Source organism: Hippopotamus amphibius, chromosome 2 (genome assembly GCF_030028045.1).
Source record: "Hippopotamus amphibius kiboko isolate mHipAmp2 chromosome 2, mHipAmp2.hap2, whole genome shotgun sequence".
In the NCBI taxonomy this organism is placed as follows: domain Eukaryota; kingdom Metazoa; phylum Chordata; class Mammalia; order Artiodactyla; family Hippopotamidae; genus Hippopotamus; species Hippopotamus amphibius.
Genome location: NC_080187.1, coordinates 95,724,630 through 95,740,236, shown reverse-complemented (window position 1 = coordinate 95,740,236; position 15,607 = coordinate 95,724,630). Strand labels below are relative to the sequence as shown.

The 15,607-nt window shown below is 42.7% G+C and overlaps 1 protein-coding gene and 1 long non-coding RNA gene across 12 annotated transcripts in view; one reads left to right on the top strand and one right to left on the bottom strand.

The window, feature by feature from the left end:
- Positions 1-6,100: 6,100 nt before the first annotated feature.
- LOC130844190 (uncharacterized) lies at positions 6,101-11,947 on the bottom strand. Of its 2 annotated transcripts, none has more exons than XR_009051208.1 (3): positions 11,759-11,947; positions 10,838-10,927; positions 6,101-6,405 (listed from the first exon to the last, which is right to left on the bottom strand). It is a non-coding gene; the product is annotated as an uncharacterized LOC130844190 (long non-coding RNA). The 2 variants fall into 2 exon arrangements; XR_009051209.1 differs by lacking the exon at positions 6,101-6,405 and adding an exon at positions 10,069-10,161.
- A 148-nt stretch (positions 11,948-12,095) lies between these two features.
- KDM4C (lysine demethylase 4C) overlaps positions 12,096-15,607 on the top strand; it is a 414,703-nt gene continuing 411,191 nt past the window's right edge. For 9 of the 10 annotated variants that reach the window (XR_009051206.1, XR_009051205.1, XR_009051207.1 and 6 more), the window contains exon 1: positions 12,410-12,594. The gene's annotated coding sequence lies outside the window, so the exon portion shown is untranslated. Of the gene's footprint in view, positions 12,119-12,409; positions 12,595-15,607 lie in introns of those variants that run through there. The other variant, XM_057720400.1, reaches the window with a different exon arrangement.

Here is a 15,607-nt window from a genome sequence, read left to right as displayed (position 1 = left end):
TCAGCTCAGAGGGGCCAAACATGGCATAAGATTGCACAAGCCCCATGCCCTCTGTTTGTGACTCATGTGAATGCCTATAAAAGGACTCTTGAAAAATGAACATCAGTGGAAACAAGCTGATTTGACCTGAGCTGCCCAGGTAAGGACCAGAGCCACCTGAATACACTATTGCACAGGGCACAACAATCCATCTACAAGTCAGAACTGGGCCTAAAAATAAGCTCCAGTGATTCCAGCATCTGAGACAAAGGAAGCCTGGCACACACACCCAAACTGCCAATTACGCAGTCAAGTAGCAAAGGGAACTTGGGGACACATGGTCTGGGGCACTGGACCTGGCTGGTCTTGGCACATAGACTGTGTAATTAACTCATTCACTCTTTTCCTCCCATGTCTACCCCCAGGGATACTGGGCTACTGGGATTTGTGAGTATCAAAGAAGAGCCAGGAGGTGGGAGATTCTAACTTGATGTTCTTTTGCTGCCCAGCTAAGCTTGCTAGATTTGGGCAGATACGGACAATGAGGATAATGATCATGGATGAAAGGTGGCAACTCTAAAGTGCTCCTAGTCCTGCCCACATATCAGAGGACTGTAGATATTCCAGGTGGTACAAGGAAGAAACTGCTGAGCCACCTAGGAAAAGGTCTGGGTGTATGGTGTGAGTAAGACATGGACTGACAAAAGGGTGATGTGATTGCTGTGGAGACTGATAGCAACCACTTAGTTGGGGTAGCACAGGACAGCCTTAACTGCTGGGGAGGGATGGGACTGGGGGAGGGTACATTTATATCTCTCAGCTCTGGTCTGCAGAGCATCTGGCCAATTTTTAATGCAGACTGCCACCTTCAACTTGACCATTAGCTGACAGGCAATCTTAATCTAATAACTCTCAGAAACTTCCCAGCAGCTGCTGACTCCAGGAGTTAACAGCTGCCACTCCAGACAATAGAACAAGACCAACTTTCTGGAACGCGATCCGATTTCCTTTTACCTATTCACAGACTACAGCAACTGCTCTAAGTTTGTTTTATTTCTGTTGCCTAGGACAAATTAAAAGGACTTGTATAATTGAGTATCTGATGGGATGGTCTATGTTTCTAAAGAGAGTTCTTGACTGGTGATGTGAAAGTTTAGGGGGGAAGTTGTAGGGAAGCTGCTTTGTGCAGGTGTCCTTGCAAATATCCATATAGGTCACATGGCTAAGGCTTAACGTCAGGAGATCTAAGTCTTATGGGGTAAAATGCCCCATAATCCTCTCAGAACATGAGAGAATGGGAGGCTTGGGAGGAACTGCTACAAGGGCATTTCTCACCCTCCTTTTTACCTTCCCTGGAGGCTGTTATGAGACAATTTCTTATTGCCTCCCAGGTTCTGGTAAGATATAAGGGCTTCTGCCTCGAAACTCTCCTCTTCCCCACACTTTAGGGTATAGCTGCATGCTATAAAATTGCTGAGCAGGAAATGCTCAAACTGGTTAGTATAAAACCGTTTCCTCAGAACCAAAGCTCCTTATCACCCATGTTGCATTGTTATCTGACCTCTTTTGCTTTAGTGCTGTCTTGTGGGGCAAAGGACACAGGGAGCTGGCACCTTTGGGATCTTGCTATTGCTGCCCATGGAAATAATAAACCATCTGATCTAATTGTTTCTTCACCAGATGAATGTCTCAGCCTTGCATGACAACAAGGATATGCTCTGTACCTACCCTTGGCCCATAAGTATGGATTCCTTTCTTCTCCCAACTCATTTTATAGATTTGAGTTATGTGAGATTTGAGTATGTTAGAAAAGTGATCAGAACTAGTTTTTGTTTTTATTGTTATGAAAATTTTTGTGTTCAGAAGTAAGGCATGCTCATGACTCTGTAAAAGATGAATTCTGGGCTTGAACTGTTGAGCCTACAACCACTGGTTCCTATCTGGAGAGTAATCTGGGATGTCTTTAGTGTTTTATTTTTCTTTTTTGGCAGTGTGTGGGAAATTTTTGTTGTTTTTTAATCTTGTTTTTTGTTTGTTTTTTATTTTTATTTTATTTTTAAAATAAATTTATTTATTTTATTTATTTATTGGCTGCGTTGGGTCTTCATTGCTGCACACGGGCTTTCTCTAGTTGCTGCGAGCGGGGGCTACCCTTCATTGTGGTGCACAGGCTCCTCATTGTAGTGGCTTCTCCCGCCGTGGAGCACGGGCTCCAGGCACGCGGGCCTCAATAGTTGTGGCACATGGGCTCAGTAGTTGTGGCTCATGGGTTCTAGAGCACAGGCTCAACAGCTGTGGCACACGGGCCTAGTTGCTCCATGGCATGCAGGATCCTCCCAGGGCAGGGCTTGAAACTGTGTCCCCTGCATCAGCAGGCGGATTCTTCACCACTGTGCCACATAGGAAGTCCCTGTTTGTTTTTTAATTCATTAATAAGTGAACAGCCTTTGAGGTGAGGAGGACAGATTGGTTCCACATTCCACTTCCTAGATCTAGTTTAGAAAATATACTTCCAGGGATATGTGTATAAATACAGATGACTGACCTTGGTGTACCTCAAAAACTGGTACAAGAGTATAAAGCAATTATATTCCAATAAAAAAAAAAAGGAAAATGAAGCTGAAATAGCATCAAACATAGATACGTCCTTCATGAAGAGATATTCTTGTGGAAAGAAATGGTGCTGACAAAGGATTTCCCAACATGAAAATAACAAGGGAGCGAGGAGGAGTAAACAATACAGCTGCTAGGTAAGTAATCCTCTTAAGCACAGCTAATGAAATTGGGTCTACAGAAATGGTTTTTGTTATTGCTGGGGGCTCCTGTCTTCTCAGTGGCATCACTGAGTCACTTCACGCAGGCAAAGCCATACCTACCTTGTACACAACTCTCACCAGCATCTCTGACAATTCAGGGCGTGAGGCAGGCACTCAGTGAATATTCATTTACTGAGTTAATGAGCAACAAGGATTACTCCGTGTTTGTGCCTTTAGTCTCATGATTATTGTATTTTGGTCTTTTGTTTGCTGTTGTTAAATATCAGGAAGTTAGAACAAGGGAAAATACAAAATTTTCTGCCTTCTATATGGAATCTGCAGCTAATTTTTGTTCACTTGAATTGTGGGAGTGGACCTAGTAGCTAAGAGATTCTCGGAGCCTGACCAAAAATCGGGCTTCACCAGACAACATTATGTTACCTCTAAGGCGTAGGGTGGGGCGGGGTGGGGAGGTGGGCTGACTTCTGCAGCCTCATTACAGTCTTCGGAAAAATTTATTTCCAAACCTAGGAGAACTCAGGATCTAGTTCACATGGCACCTCCTTAAAAAAGCAGTAGTGGTTTAACTTCTGCCAAGCAAGAGGTGAATGGAGAATCTCTGGCAAATGATCTGGCAAACATGAAGAGGGGCACAGGAAAGTGGAAGTAAAACAAAGTGTTAGTCTCTTCTTCTGTAATTGTGGTGTTTCTTTAACCAGGATTAGCTCATAGGCCATTGATAAATAGGCCTATGCCAGTATAACAGTGGAAATTGTGGGTTCAAGTGGAAGTTTGCTGTGCACATTAATGATTGGGAGCAATTAAAGGAAAAAAAACAAAACAAAACAACTTCCAGTGCAGGAAGACCTTAGGAAAAGATGAAAATACTACAGAAACCCCCTGTTTAAAGAAAAAAAGTGGTTGAGTTAGTGGTTGCAAAAACCTGGCTACACTTTCCCACGTTAAACTATTTTGGGAAGCTGTGTTTGCAGATGAAAAACTGTAAAGATATTTCTCTGGGTGTTACTAAAATTTGATCAAGAATGCTATACCCCAGATAGGATTTTAATTTTTGATGAAATGAGTCTCTAAGGCCCTCAAGAACCTACCATGTCTAAGAAGGAAGCAGAAGTCCATAGCGTCTAACCCTGCTAGAGGTCCACTAAAGGTGGCAGCCGCACACTCCGGAGAATTTTTTTTTTTTTAAGAAGCACTGCCCCCCTTTTTTTTTTAAAATTAATTAATTTATTTATTGGCTGTGTTGGGTTTTCGTTGCTGCACTCGGGCTTTGTCTAGCTGGGACGAGTGGGGGCTACTCATCGTGGTGCGAGGGCTTCTCTTGTTGGTTGCGGCACATAGGCTCAATAGCTGTGTGTGGCGCAGGGGCTTAGTTGCTCCCGGGCACGTGGGATCTTCCTGGAACTGGGCTCAGAACCCGGGTGCGCTCCATTGGCAGGCGAGTCTTAACCACTGCGCCACCTAGGAAGTCCCACTCCCCAGGAATTTTAACTGTGCCAGCGGTGGGATTGCTAGGGCTCGGGATGGGCTGTAAAAGGTCCACCCCATTCCTGATTGACCCCAAAGTCCGCAATTGCACAGAACCTGAGGTTTTTTAGGACCGCGTATTTGGAGTTACTGTAGAAACTCCTGTTAAAACAGCAACGGAATCTCCCGGCTTCCACTTCACTAAAACTAACCCCCCCGACCAAAGCTATCTCTGTTGTCCACGAAAGAGGGATGGACACACAGACCTGCAGCCCTGTGCTCCGGCGGACGGGGTGGAGGGAAGCGGGAGAGTCCCTGGGGCCCTGGGAGGAGACTGCAGGGTGGAGGAGGTGCCAGGGGCGGGCAGGAAACTCCCGGCGCTCAGCCAGGCAGGCAGGAACCAACACGCGGAAGAGCCTTGCCTGCGGGGCAGAGAGGTGGAGGCTCAAGGCCTGCTCCTCCTCCTGCTGCTCCCGGGTCTGCACGTCACTGCCCCTTCACCTTTGACCCCGAGGCTCTCCCCGACCCGCCAGTCTCCCCAACTCGGCAGCAGCACACCACAGCACAGCGGTGGCTTCAGCCGGCAGCCCCCGCTGGGGACGCCCCGCGGCGGCAGTTCCGGACCCCTCTGCTGGGTCAGACGCCCCAAGGAAGGAAAGGGCGCCTCAAGGAGGGACTTCTCCAAGGAGCATCCCAGGAATTGACAGGGAAATTTAGTCTTTCTTAACGGTATGTTCTCTTAAACAGTTCTCAAACTTTTTAGTCGTAGGACCCCCTTAACATTCTTGAAAATTGTCTTTGTGGGTCTATCCGTGGACATTTATTATATCAGGTTTTAAAACAAAAAATGTAAACACAATACTACAGATGCCTTTCCATTAGCTTTCAGGGCAGTGTTGGTATCACTCCTAGTTGTAGCTGCAGAAAATCCCACTGTGAATGAGAGCAGAAAATGCCAATAAAGTCTAAAGTATTATAATGAAAATAGTTTTAACCTTGCCAATTCCTGGAACAAACTTTGACAATCACTGCTCCAAAAAAAATCACAGCTTAGAAACAGGGCATTTATTTCCTGGAACAGTTTAGACAGGAACCCTGGGGAACCTAGACCAAGGCCTGTGCTGCTGGAGTAAGCTGCAGTGACCTGCAGAATTTACAGGGGGTGCCCTGAGATGCTGTGCACTTTCTAAAAAGGAACTGAACGTACCAAGTAACTAAACACGAATTGCTGAGAAAGATACACTTCACTTGAAAAAACAAGAAGCTCCTGAAAAGGTACTGGAATATCAGTAACCTCACAAGCTAAGAAATCATTTGAAGAGAATAGCCAACAAAGTAGGAATGCATCTCTCTGATGAAGGGGCTAGATAAAAATCAGGAAGCATTTAAAAAGTAATCTAAATTCAGTGAAAATATATATTTCCAGAAGAAAATATAAAGAAATCTGTAGAGAAGTTTTAAGTTTATAGAAATATGACAAGTAAGAACCTAGTATACCTTTTAGAGGAGATGATAGCTCTTAATGAAGCAAAACTACTTGAGAAAGTTAAGTGCACTTTGTCATGTAACAGGAAGAGGAAGTTGAAATGAGAAAAACAGGAAAGACTGAAAGTACATCAAAGGTCTCCAAAAGAGAGGAAAGGATCTCTTGATTCTAAAGTGATGATGCTAAAGTTTTGAATAACTGTCTTGCGCAGATCAGTTATATACAGATCAATTCTGAAACTGAGGGAAGAGAAAAAAAGAAAAGAAACTATTTTAATTAGACAATGGAGGGTCAGGGGATCACTAACGTGAGAAAAAGACAGAGAAGAGAATACTATCAGTTATCTATTGTGGCATAATAAACAACCCCAAAACTTAGTAGCTTAAAGTGGTAATGATTTATTATGATTTTAAAATGATTCTCTGGATGAGTTGACAGTTTATCTGCTGGTTTTACCTGGGCTCACTGGTACAGAAACATTCAGCTGAAAGACGGTTGGGCTGGAAGGTCAAGGTGGCCTCACTCACATGTCCTTTGGGAGCTCTGGTTCTTTCCCATGTGACCATTATTCTCTAGCAGGCTAGACTGGCTTCCTTACATGACGGTCTCAAGGCAGCATCATAAAAAGGTAAAAGCAGAAGCTGCAGTGTCTCTTAAGATCTGGCTTTGGAAGTCACAGAACATCACCTCGGCCACATTCTGTTGATCAAATCAAGTCACAAGATGAGTCCAGATTCACAGAGTGGGGAAATAGATAACCTTTTGATGGAAGGAAGAGCAAAGTCATTTCATAGGAGCATGGGAGAAATTTGTGGTCATATTTTGTAATTTATCATAACAGAATGAATATGACAAAGACCCAAACTATATTAATATTAGTTTAAGGAGAGAAACCATTTACAACTTTATGTGAGTGATGAGATGTCAATTATGCATGATTGGAAGAGCACTTAAGGAAGGTGGAACAGGATACTTGATCACTGTAGACAGTGCAAGGTCTCTAGAAAATATAAAGCTTCAAGCTGAAAATTGGACTCATCGATCAGACAGAATACCTTATGGGAAGAATTTGAGCAGAAAACAAAGATTAGGAGTAGTCAGGTACAGAGGAAGGGAAATATTAAAATCAGTGAATTCAACAAAATAGAGGGGAACTATAGAATATGAAAATATAAGGCAACGCTTTGTTCTGCAGAAGAAAGCCCATGACTATTGGATCCTGCTTTGTGATACTGAAAGAGCTATTGCTGGAGAGGTGAAGCAAGCCATCTTTCTGAGACAGAAATTAACAGAGAAATGAGTTGAAAAAAAAAAAAGGTTGGTAATGCTCTGAAAACCAGGGATTGTTATAGCAACATTTTGTGGTCTCTTTCCAACTAATATACAGATTTCATATCTAAGATGCAGAGTTCTTTATTTTGTTTATAATCTGAGACTATAAAAATAGCAATACAATATCTGATGTCTCCTTCAGTGAAAGGATCTTTTAAGTTCATGCCTGAGGGTGGAGGGGTAAAGAACTCCTCAGTGATGAAGGATCTCCTGTGAAATTACAGGTACTCTATGATCATTAGTACAAGAGATGTGTTTAGACTGGAACCCTGATGAGGTACTAATTAGTATCCCCCCAAATTCCTCCCCTTCCACCACAGTGGATGGCTTAGTTGACTCTGGTACAAATTCCAACCCTTCTCAGGTTCACCCATCACAAGCTTACTACTAGCAGGACATCTCTCTTCTCATGGTCAGTTTGGACTACTTCCCCATCACAGGGACTTCACGGGCCTAAAACTTTTCTTCTTTTATCTCTGGCTCCACCTGAGGCCTAAGAGAGGCACATCTGGCCTCTACCTGAAATATATGGCCTGTTCTATGATTATTAAAACCATAAACACTGACCTCTACCTTTTATCTTTAGTAATATATTTTTGGAAATTACAAATAATGCTGCTCTTAACATGTATTTTGATGCAGACTTAAGGGAGAAATTGCTGGGTCACAGGGTATGCTTATGTTCAACTTTAGCAGGTAATGTCAGTTTTCCACTTAAAAGATATATAAACAAAAGCCCTTTGCTTAAAATTAATTTGCTGAAGACCCAAAAGCATTTTTTATGGAAAATAAGTATTAAGATAAAACATAGATTAAGTATGCACATGTATTAAAAAAAAGAATTTGTTTTGATTTTGGCAGAGACAATAATTCCTCCGCCAGATAGAACATTTTGTTTCTATAATTCGTACCAGAGTAACTATTTCCTAGCATATTTCAATAAAGCTTGAATGAATGAATCAATTAATAGGTTATCTCCATAGATTGGCTTAAATCAGATATACTTTAATACACTGGAAATTATATGGTATCTAATGGTTAGATATAAGATAGACTTATTAATCAGGTGATTTTTTTCTTGGATTTACAATGTAAAACAATACACCTTCTTCCATTAAACCTCTGGCATACAGACTAAAGCAGCTGGTTAACACACACACGGTACTGTCATATGCTGTCATAAATGGACCTGCTGCTTTCCTTACTAACCAGAAGTGATTTCAGCAAACTTAGGAGAGAAAATATTTTAAAAATCATCCCCCTTTTTATTTAAAAAAAATTAATAAGGCATACCTTGTTTTGTTGTGCTTTGCAGATAATGCAGTTTTTATAAATTGAAGGTTTCTGGCAACCCTGTATTGAGCAAGTCTATGGGCACCATTTTTCCAGTAAAATTTGCTCACTTCACGACTCTGTGTTACATTTTGGAAATTCTCACAATATTTTGAATTTTTTTGTTATTGTACTTGTTATGATGATCCATGATCAGTGATCTTTGATGTTACTGTTTGATGTTTTGGGGCACCACAAACCACACCCATATAGGCTGGCAAACAATTGATAAATGTTGTGTGTGTTCTGACTGCTCCACCCTTCCCCCTCTCTCTCCCTCTTCTTGGGCCTCCCTATACCCTGAGACACAACAATGTTCAAATTAGACCAATTAATAACCCTACAGTGGCCTCTAAGTGGTCAAGTGAAAGGAAGAGGTACGCATCTCTTGCTTTAAATCAAAAGCTAGAAATGATTAAGCTTAGTGAGGAAGGCGTGTTGAAAGCCAAGACAGGCCAAAAGCTAGGCCTCTCAAGCAAAGTAGTTAGCCAAGTTGTGAATACAAAGGAAAAGCTGTTGAAGGAAATTAAAAGTGCTACTCTAGTGAACACACAAATGATAAGAAAGTGAAGCAGCTTTTTTGCTGACGTGGAGAAAGTTTGAGTGATCCGGATAGACGTTCACGCTAGCCACAACATTTCCTTAACTGCTGATAGACATTTGGGTTGTTTCCAGTTTGGGGCCTCACAAGTAATTCCATAAACCTTTTAGTGTATGTGTTTGATGCATAGGTATATGTATTTCTATTGGTGGTACTGTTTCATCAACGTTGTCACCAATGTGTTAGTTTTTATTTTTGGCCATTTTCATGGGTGTATGTTGGTATCTCATTGTGGCTTTATTATGTGTTCCATGAGAGGCCACATCTGTGATGTTCATAGTAGTATCATTATCCAAAATCTGTTCATAAAACATAGTACAAATAACAATAATAAACTAATAAACTAATAATAAACTAACAACTATAAATATGGAGTTTGCAACTTCAACTTAGGTATGTAGTTCTATTTTTATTTGTTAAAATGAATGAGAAAACCAAAACAAAATAAAATGGATGAATATTTAATTTTTTGTGTTATTATTTGATGTCATAAGTCCCAATGTTTTTCTTGATGTGAAAGAAAACATAAACTACTTCCCTTGTTCCCCCAGCTCCCCACCCTTCCAAACACACATGTACAAGTTTAGGGCAATGGCCCATGGAGAACTGGAAGCCTTAGGGAAAAATACCTCCCCAAAGCTTTAATTTTATTCATATATTTTGATGGGAAAATTAAATACTTTAACTGGTACTTTTAGATGTCTTTCTTATATTAAGCACAGACATTATGGTATCCAAACTGAATATTTAGCTTAATACAGAGGCTTGACTCACTTCAATGTCTAGCCCACATCCTTGGTCACCATATTCTTCTTGGCCATTGTGACTCCCTTAATGGAAAAAGACTGGAAAGCTTTGATAAAGATGGGGAATTAGTGAAGTGTTTCATTTGGGTGGAATCATGATCACCCAACTGAATCATGATTTTTATTTTTGGAGAATAATTTTCACTTGCGGTACGGAAGATGAGTCAGAGGGGGAAGGGGTGAGTGGAGAATGCATTGGAGGTAAGGAGATTATTAGGAAACGTTTGTAATAATCCAGGTAAGGGATAAATTGATCTGAACTTCAGAACACAGGACAGAGACAATAGGTACCAAGATTTATAATTTTATTAGGTACTATCATACGCACTGTGACACTTTGAAAAATCATCTAAACATCTAGTTATTGGTTGATTTGTATTATACCTGTATGACAATGATAAATAGAAACATTAATGAGTATTACTATTATTTCTTTATATTTGCAAAAGTATAATGGACTTAAATATATTCAAAATTAGACTGTATTATTTAGTAGCGTATCAATTTGTCAATTTGCTGCATTATACATATTTTAAGAAATTTACAGGTTATCGTCTCTGAGGTGAACAGTAGTTCACACAACATGAGCTTCAAGGAAAACTTTACGTATCCATTATACAATTGGCATTTTATTACAATTGGTGTTTTTAATTGGACCTAAATAAATTAATCTACTATATGGCTAAAATATTAATTTTCATTGTAATTTACAGCAGATGTATTTCAATACATTGGGGACACAACACTGTCTTCTGTGACATGAATCTGGTGGATTTTCTAGTAGGCTCACTTCAATTTCCAAAACTGTGAAGTGCTTAATAGATTCACACAGAGCTTTACAACTTTTGAAATGTTTTGACATTGTACATTATCTTCTTTAATGATCAAAAATGCTCAAAGTCAGCAAAGCTGATATGTCACCCTCATTTTTCAGATGAAAAAACTGAGACTTAATTTACTGTGTCCAACACATGCTATCTGTGTAATATCATGTGTCTACAAATTCTGAGTGAACTGGAATTCAGGTTTCCAGGCTTTTAAATTTTGGTGTACTACCTACCTGGTCTAATACAGCATATGGCTTCCAAGGATCCTGGTGTTTAGCAGCTGTTTGACATATTTCTTGATCTCAATACTTCAGTTTTCATATCTGTAACAAGGAGATAATAATCATACCTATTTATTGAATGATTATAAGGATTAATTTAATAGATATATGTGAAGCTCTTAAAACAGTGTCAAGTTCACAGTAAGCCCTAAATGCATGTTGTTATATGTTTATTGTTTTAGCATATCCTTGTAAGGAGGGTTGGGATCCTCATAGGCTACACATTTGGAAAAGTCCCAGTTGAATTTACATGTTACAGAACTTCAAACGTGTACCTCTATGGGTAATGTTTCTAATATAATGACTAATAATCCAATAATCCCATTAGCTTTAATCACCCATATTTCATCTGTCCTCGCAATGCTCCTTCCAGTGAGAAAAGACTTCTAGGGTGCGATAAGAGGACCTCTTCAGATATTTTAAAAAGCAGAAATCAGTGGATTGTAGCAGAAAACTCGGCACATGAGACAGCCCAACTATGCTCGGAAGTGTAAGGTTCTGCCCAATCTTTCTCAGCTGAGAAGACGTTAGGGGAACCGCCACAAGGGACCCAGCTGGGAACCCTAGGGGAAGTTAAAAAAAATTGTTTAGCTTTGCAGAACACCTGGTGCTCAGCCATCTGTCGTTGGTAGTATAAAGGCTTAATTAAGTAAGGTCTGTGTGGTTCTTTCTGACACCTTGGAGGCAGAGGTGCAGCGCAGAAGTAACAAGTTGTAGCAAGCTAATTTCGGTACGTTCTGCCGGGTCCCGAGGTATCTGCATTTCCTGTTACTACCATTCAGGCCATGCTGCTGTCATCCCAAGTTTCTGGGAGAACCCCCAATCCAAATTACTATCGGGGCCACCTCGGGACTCCTCAACTCAAGAGCACACCTGCGCGGGGGCGGGACTCGTTCCGCGTAGGTGACTGGAACACAAGACGTTTCCGCTCCCCTCGGCTAACCACACAGCTCCCTGCTTGAGTTACTTGTTAAAGGCTTGACAGGCAGACACCCTTGGCCCACTCGGGATCTCCCATTTCAGTCTGGAGGCGCAGAAGCCCCAGCCGTAAGCCGCTGTCATCGCCGGCCAGACTCAGCTGGGCATTCCGAGGCCCCACCCATGGCAACGCCACTCTGACGTCCGCGCGCCGGACGCCGCCATAGGCCCGCATAGGGAGCCCAGGGCGACGTGTGGCGCGTGGACTCCATCAGGTCCAGCCCTGCGGGAACCCGGCAGGCGCTTCCAGGCAAGGTTCTGTGCACCTGTTCCTTCCTTCTGCTCTAGTTGTCTTCCCCTTCTGGGCAAAAGGGGACATGTCCATCTCCAGAAAACAGGGAGCGCGGCGGAGAGCCTAGGCTGTGAACGAGGCGGAGGACTAAGCCTCAAGCAAGAAGGTGCCTGGCACCTTTAAGCTGTTTGGAAGTTCACGTGACCCGATAAGTGTCGGGCCCCGGCGGTCACGTGACGGCGCGCGCGCCCTCGCGCAGGGAGAGCAGGCTGGCGCTGTGCGCGCGCCTTCGCCGCCGCCTCCCAGCCCCTCGACGGGAGGGTGAGGAGCGGCGGAGGGATCGGGCGACTGGAGGCAGGGTGCGCGTGCGCAGCGGACAGCTGTCAGCCAGTGCGGAACAAGTCTCCCAAATTTCCCAAATCTCCCTGGGCCGGAGGCCGCCGTATTCCTTCTCATCTTCCTCCTGGGGGTCGTGTCCTCACCCCCGTCCGCGCTCCAGGTAACCGCTTTTCCGGAGTCCGGAGGATGGGGGCGGTGGGGGAGGGGCCCGGTCGGTCCGCCTCGCTCCGCACGGGGCAGTGGGGGGTGCCGGCGTCCGGCGAAGCGGGGACGCCGGGCCGGAGACGCTCGGTCCGCTGCCGCCGCGGCTGTCACGCTGAGGAGAGAGCGGCCGGCCATGGTCGCGGGAGTGGGAGGCGGGAACCAGTGACAGCCCGCTCTGGCCCCCACGGGGGTTCGGTCCCCGCGCTCGCCGTTCTCCCAGGGCGAGCTCCTTGGAGCAGAGGAGCGCGCGGTTGGTCCGGGGATGCCGACCCCTTACCTTTCCCCTTCCAGTCGGCTCTGCGGCGGACTCCGGGGAGGCAGGGCCTGGTGCGCCCCTCGGGGCCATCTCTCCCCTCGGACTCTCACGACCGGCAGGGTGAGGGTGAGGGCTCCTCTCCAGACCACCCCACCGTATGCAGCCGGCCCCTCTCCCGTGTTCGTCCTTAGCCCCTGTGGCTGTCCTTTTGGTTTTTCCGGCGTGGGGCCATTTCTTCCTGCAGTGCCTGTAGCCACGATGCAGTGTAGACAGTGGCTGCTTAATAAATATAAGTTGGAGTGGGTCGCGTGGAATGCCAGGCATGGGACGTGGCGGGGGGTGGGAATCTGAAGAAAGGAGCCAGGCAGGCTGGGGCTCCGGGGCTCGAGCTTGGGGTTTCCCTCGGGGCTCAGCCAATGAAACCAGCCATGCTCGCTTCGGATGCTTTCCGGGTGAACTCGGAGCCAGTCTCCACTTGAGCTGCAACCACGCACATCTGCACGGTCTGACTTTGGTTGTGGGCGATGCCTGGGAGGGTTTTTGTCTGGTTCCTCCCCCTGGAGAAGAGAGGGCAAACTTTTTTTTTTTTTTTAGCAGTTGGTAAATTACCCTGCGGGGTGATTTATCAAGCGCTGCTTTGGAAGTGTAAGTTGAAAGTTGCAGTCGGTCCACCCTTATCCTTGTGGAAGTTTCTTGGTAGGCTCGGTTCACCTACGTTCGGACCAAACTTTGCCCTATTTCACCCACTTGAATTTGCAGTATTTTTTATTTTTAATCTTGGGAAACTCAGCTTCACTGTTTCTATGGCAACGGTTACTAATATACTAGTTTCGAAGTGTCGGGGTTGAAAATTAGTGGCTTTAAATCTTAAAGGTCCGTTTTTACTTTATAGCACTTGGTTCTTTATGATCGTTAGCCAGCGTTCTCCTGTCTTGTTAATCCCCTCCCCACCCCCCAGGCTTTGTTTTGGAATGTGTCACACAGTTGTTCAGGTTTTTTTTTTAGGCCCTCTGTCTTATAATTGAAGATCTTATGAAAAGTTTACACATAATCTTTACAGCACCCCACGAACGTGGCAATACAGTTTAAATCGGAGACTTGTTTCCTTTTATTAACAGACTAATCTGTTGCTTTTGTAAGCTTAAAAACATGTTTTAAACGTTGCACGTGCACAAATGCTTGAGTCTATTAACATTCTGTAAGAATGCAGATTTTAAGAGGCTGAACTGGTACTTAATTTTAAAAAAGTTTCTTAGACTTAAATTTCAATTTAAGGACGAAAATCTGGTGTATTGAGTTCTCTTCTAGACATTTTAATCATCCAGGGCTTTCTCATTGTTTTCTAATTGCTTGTTTACTGGCTTTTCTCCCGTACTAGAATGTTAGAGCTCTGAGGACGGATTTTGTGTGTGTGTGTGTGTGTCTTATTTTCTTTGTTCTATTTCCAGTAGTTTATCATAGTGCCCCAGGTGCTCAAAATATCCTCTTTCTTAATAACAGCTTTACTGGGATATAATTCACATACCATAAAATCCACCTATTTAAAGTGGATTTTTTTCATGATTTTTAGTATATGCATAGAATTGTGCAACCATCAGCACAGTTAATTTTAGAGCATTTTTATCACCTCAAAAAGAAATACTTTCCCATTAGCAGTTATTGCCCATTTCTTTCAAATCCAATCTCTGTCCCAGCCTCTGGCAACAACCAATCTGCTTTCTGTTTCAATAGACTTGCCTATTCTGGACTTTCCATGTAAATGTAATCATATAATACTTGGTCATTTGTGGCTAGATTTTTTTCACTTAGCATAATATTTTCAAAGTTCATCCATGTTCTAGCATGTTTCAGTACTTTATTCATTTTTATGGCTGAGTAATATTCCATTGTATGGATATAACACATTTTGTCTGTTCGTTGGTTGATGGACATTTGGGTTGTTTCTGCATTTTGGCTGTCATGAATAATGAACTATGAACATTCATGCATTCATGAACTAGTTCTTGTAGGCATGCTTTTTTTTTTTTCTTTTTAATTTACTCTTGGATATATACCTAGTAGTGGAATTGCCAGATTAAATATTTTCTCTCGTTTGTTTTGTTTTTACTTATCAGATTTTAATCTTTTTTAAAAGTGTACAATTTGATATTTTTTTCTTATTAGTAATGTATATATGGCAGTCCCAATCTCCCAATTCACCCCACCCCGCCATTTTCTCTTGAATGAGTGAATGAGCAAGTAAGGATAGTAGTATGGAGAGATACTTTCTCCAGGCCTTTAAAGGGCCTATTGACTCTTTCCTGCTCCACCACCAAGACTACTTCTTAGAGGCAGAATTCTCCATATGTGGCTTTGTCCTAATTATAGTGCTGTGTTTTTCTTGTCTGGATGTCATTAAGATCATCCCTTTCTGTTAGCCCAGTCTTTTTTCGTAGGTAATGCTCATAATGATTTTTACCTTGATATTGATTTATTTGTTGTATGTTAGAGATACGGTGATAAAACAGGTACATTCCATGCTGTCATTAAACTCAGTGTCTAATGCAGGTCTTTCAGTCTTTTAAAATTTATATTTTCTTTTTTATAATATGAATATTTAATGCTTCTCTTCCTACTTTCATTTTTTTCTTTTTTTTCTTTCCTACGGTCATTTCTAATAAAAATTTCTTGGGAGTTGTACCATAGTTAAAGTCACTGTATTTTCTTTATCCTT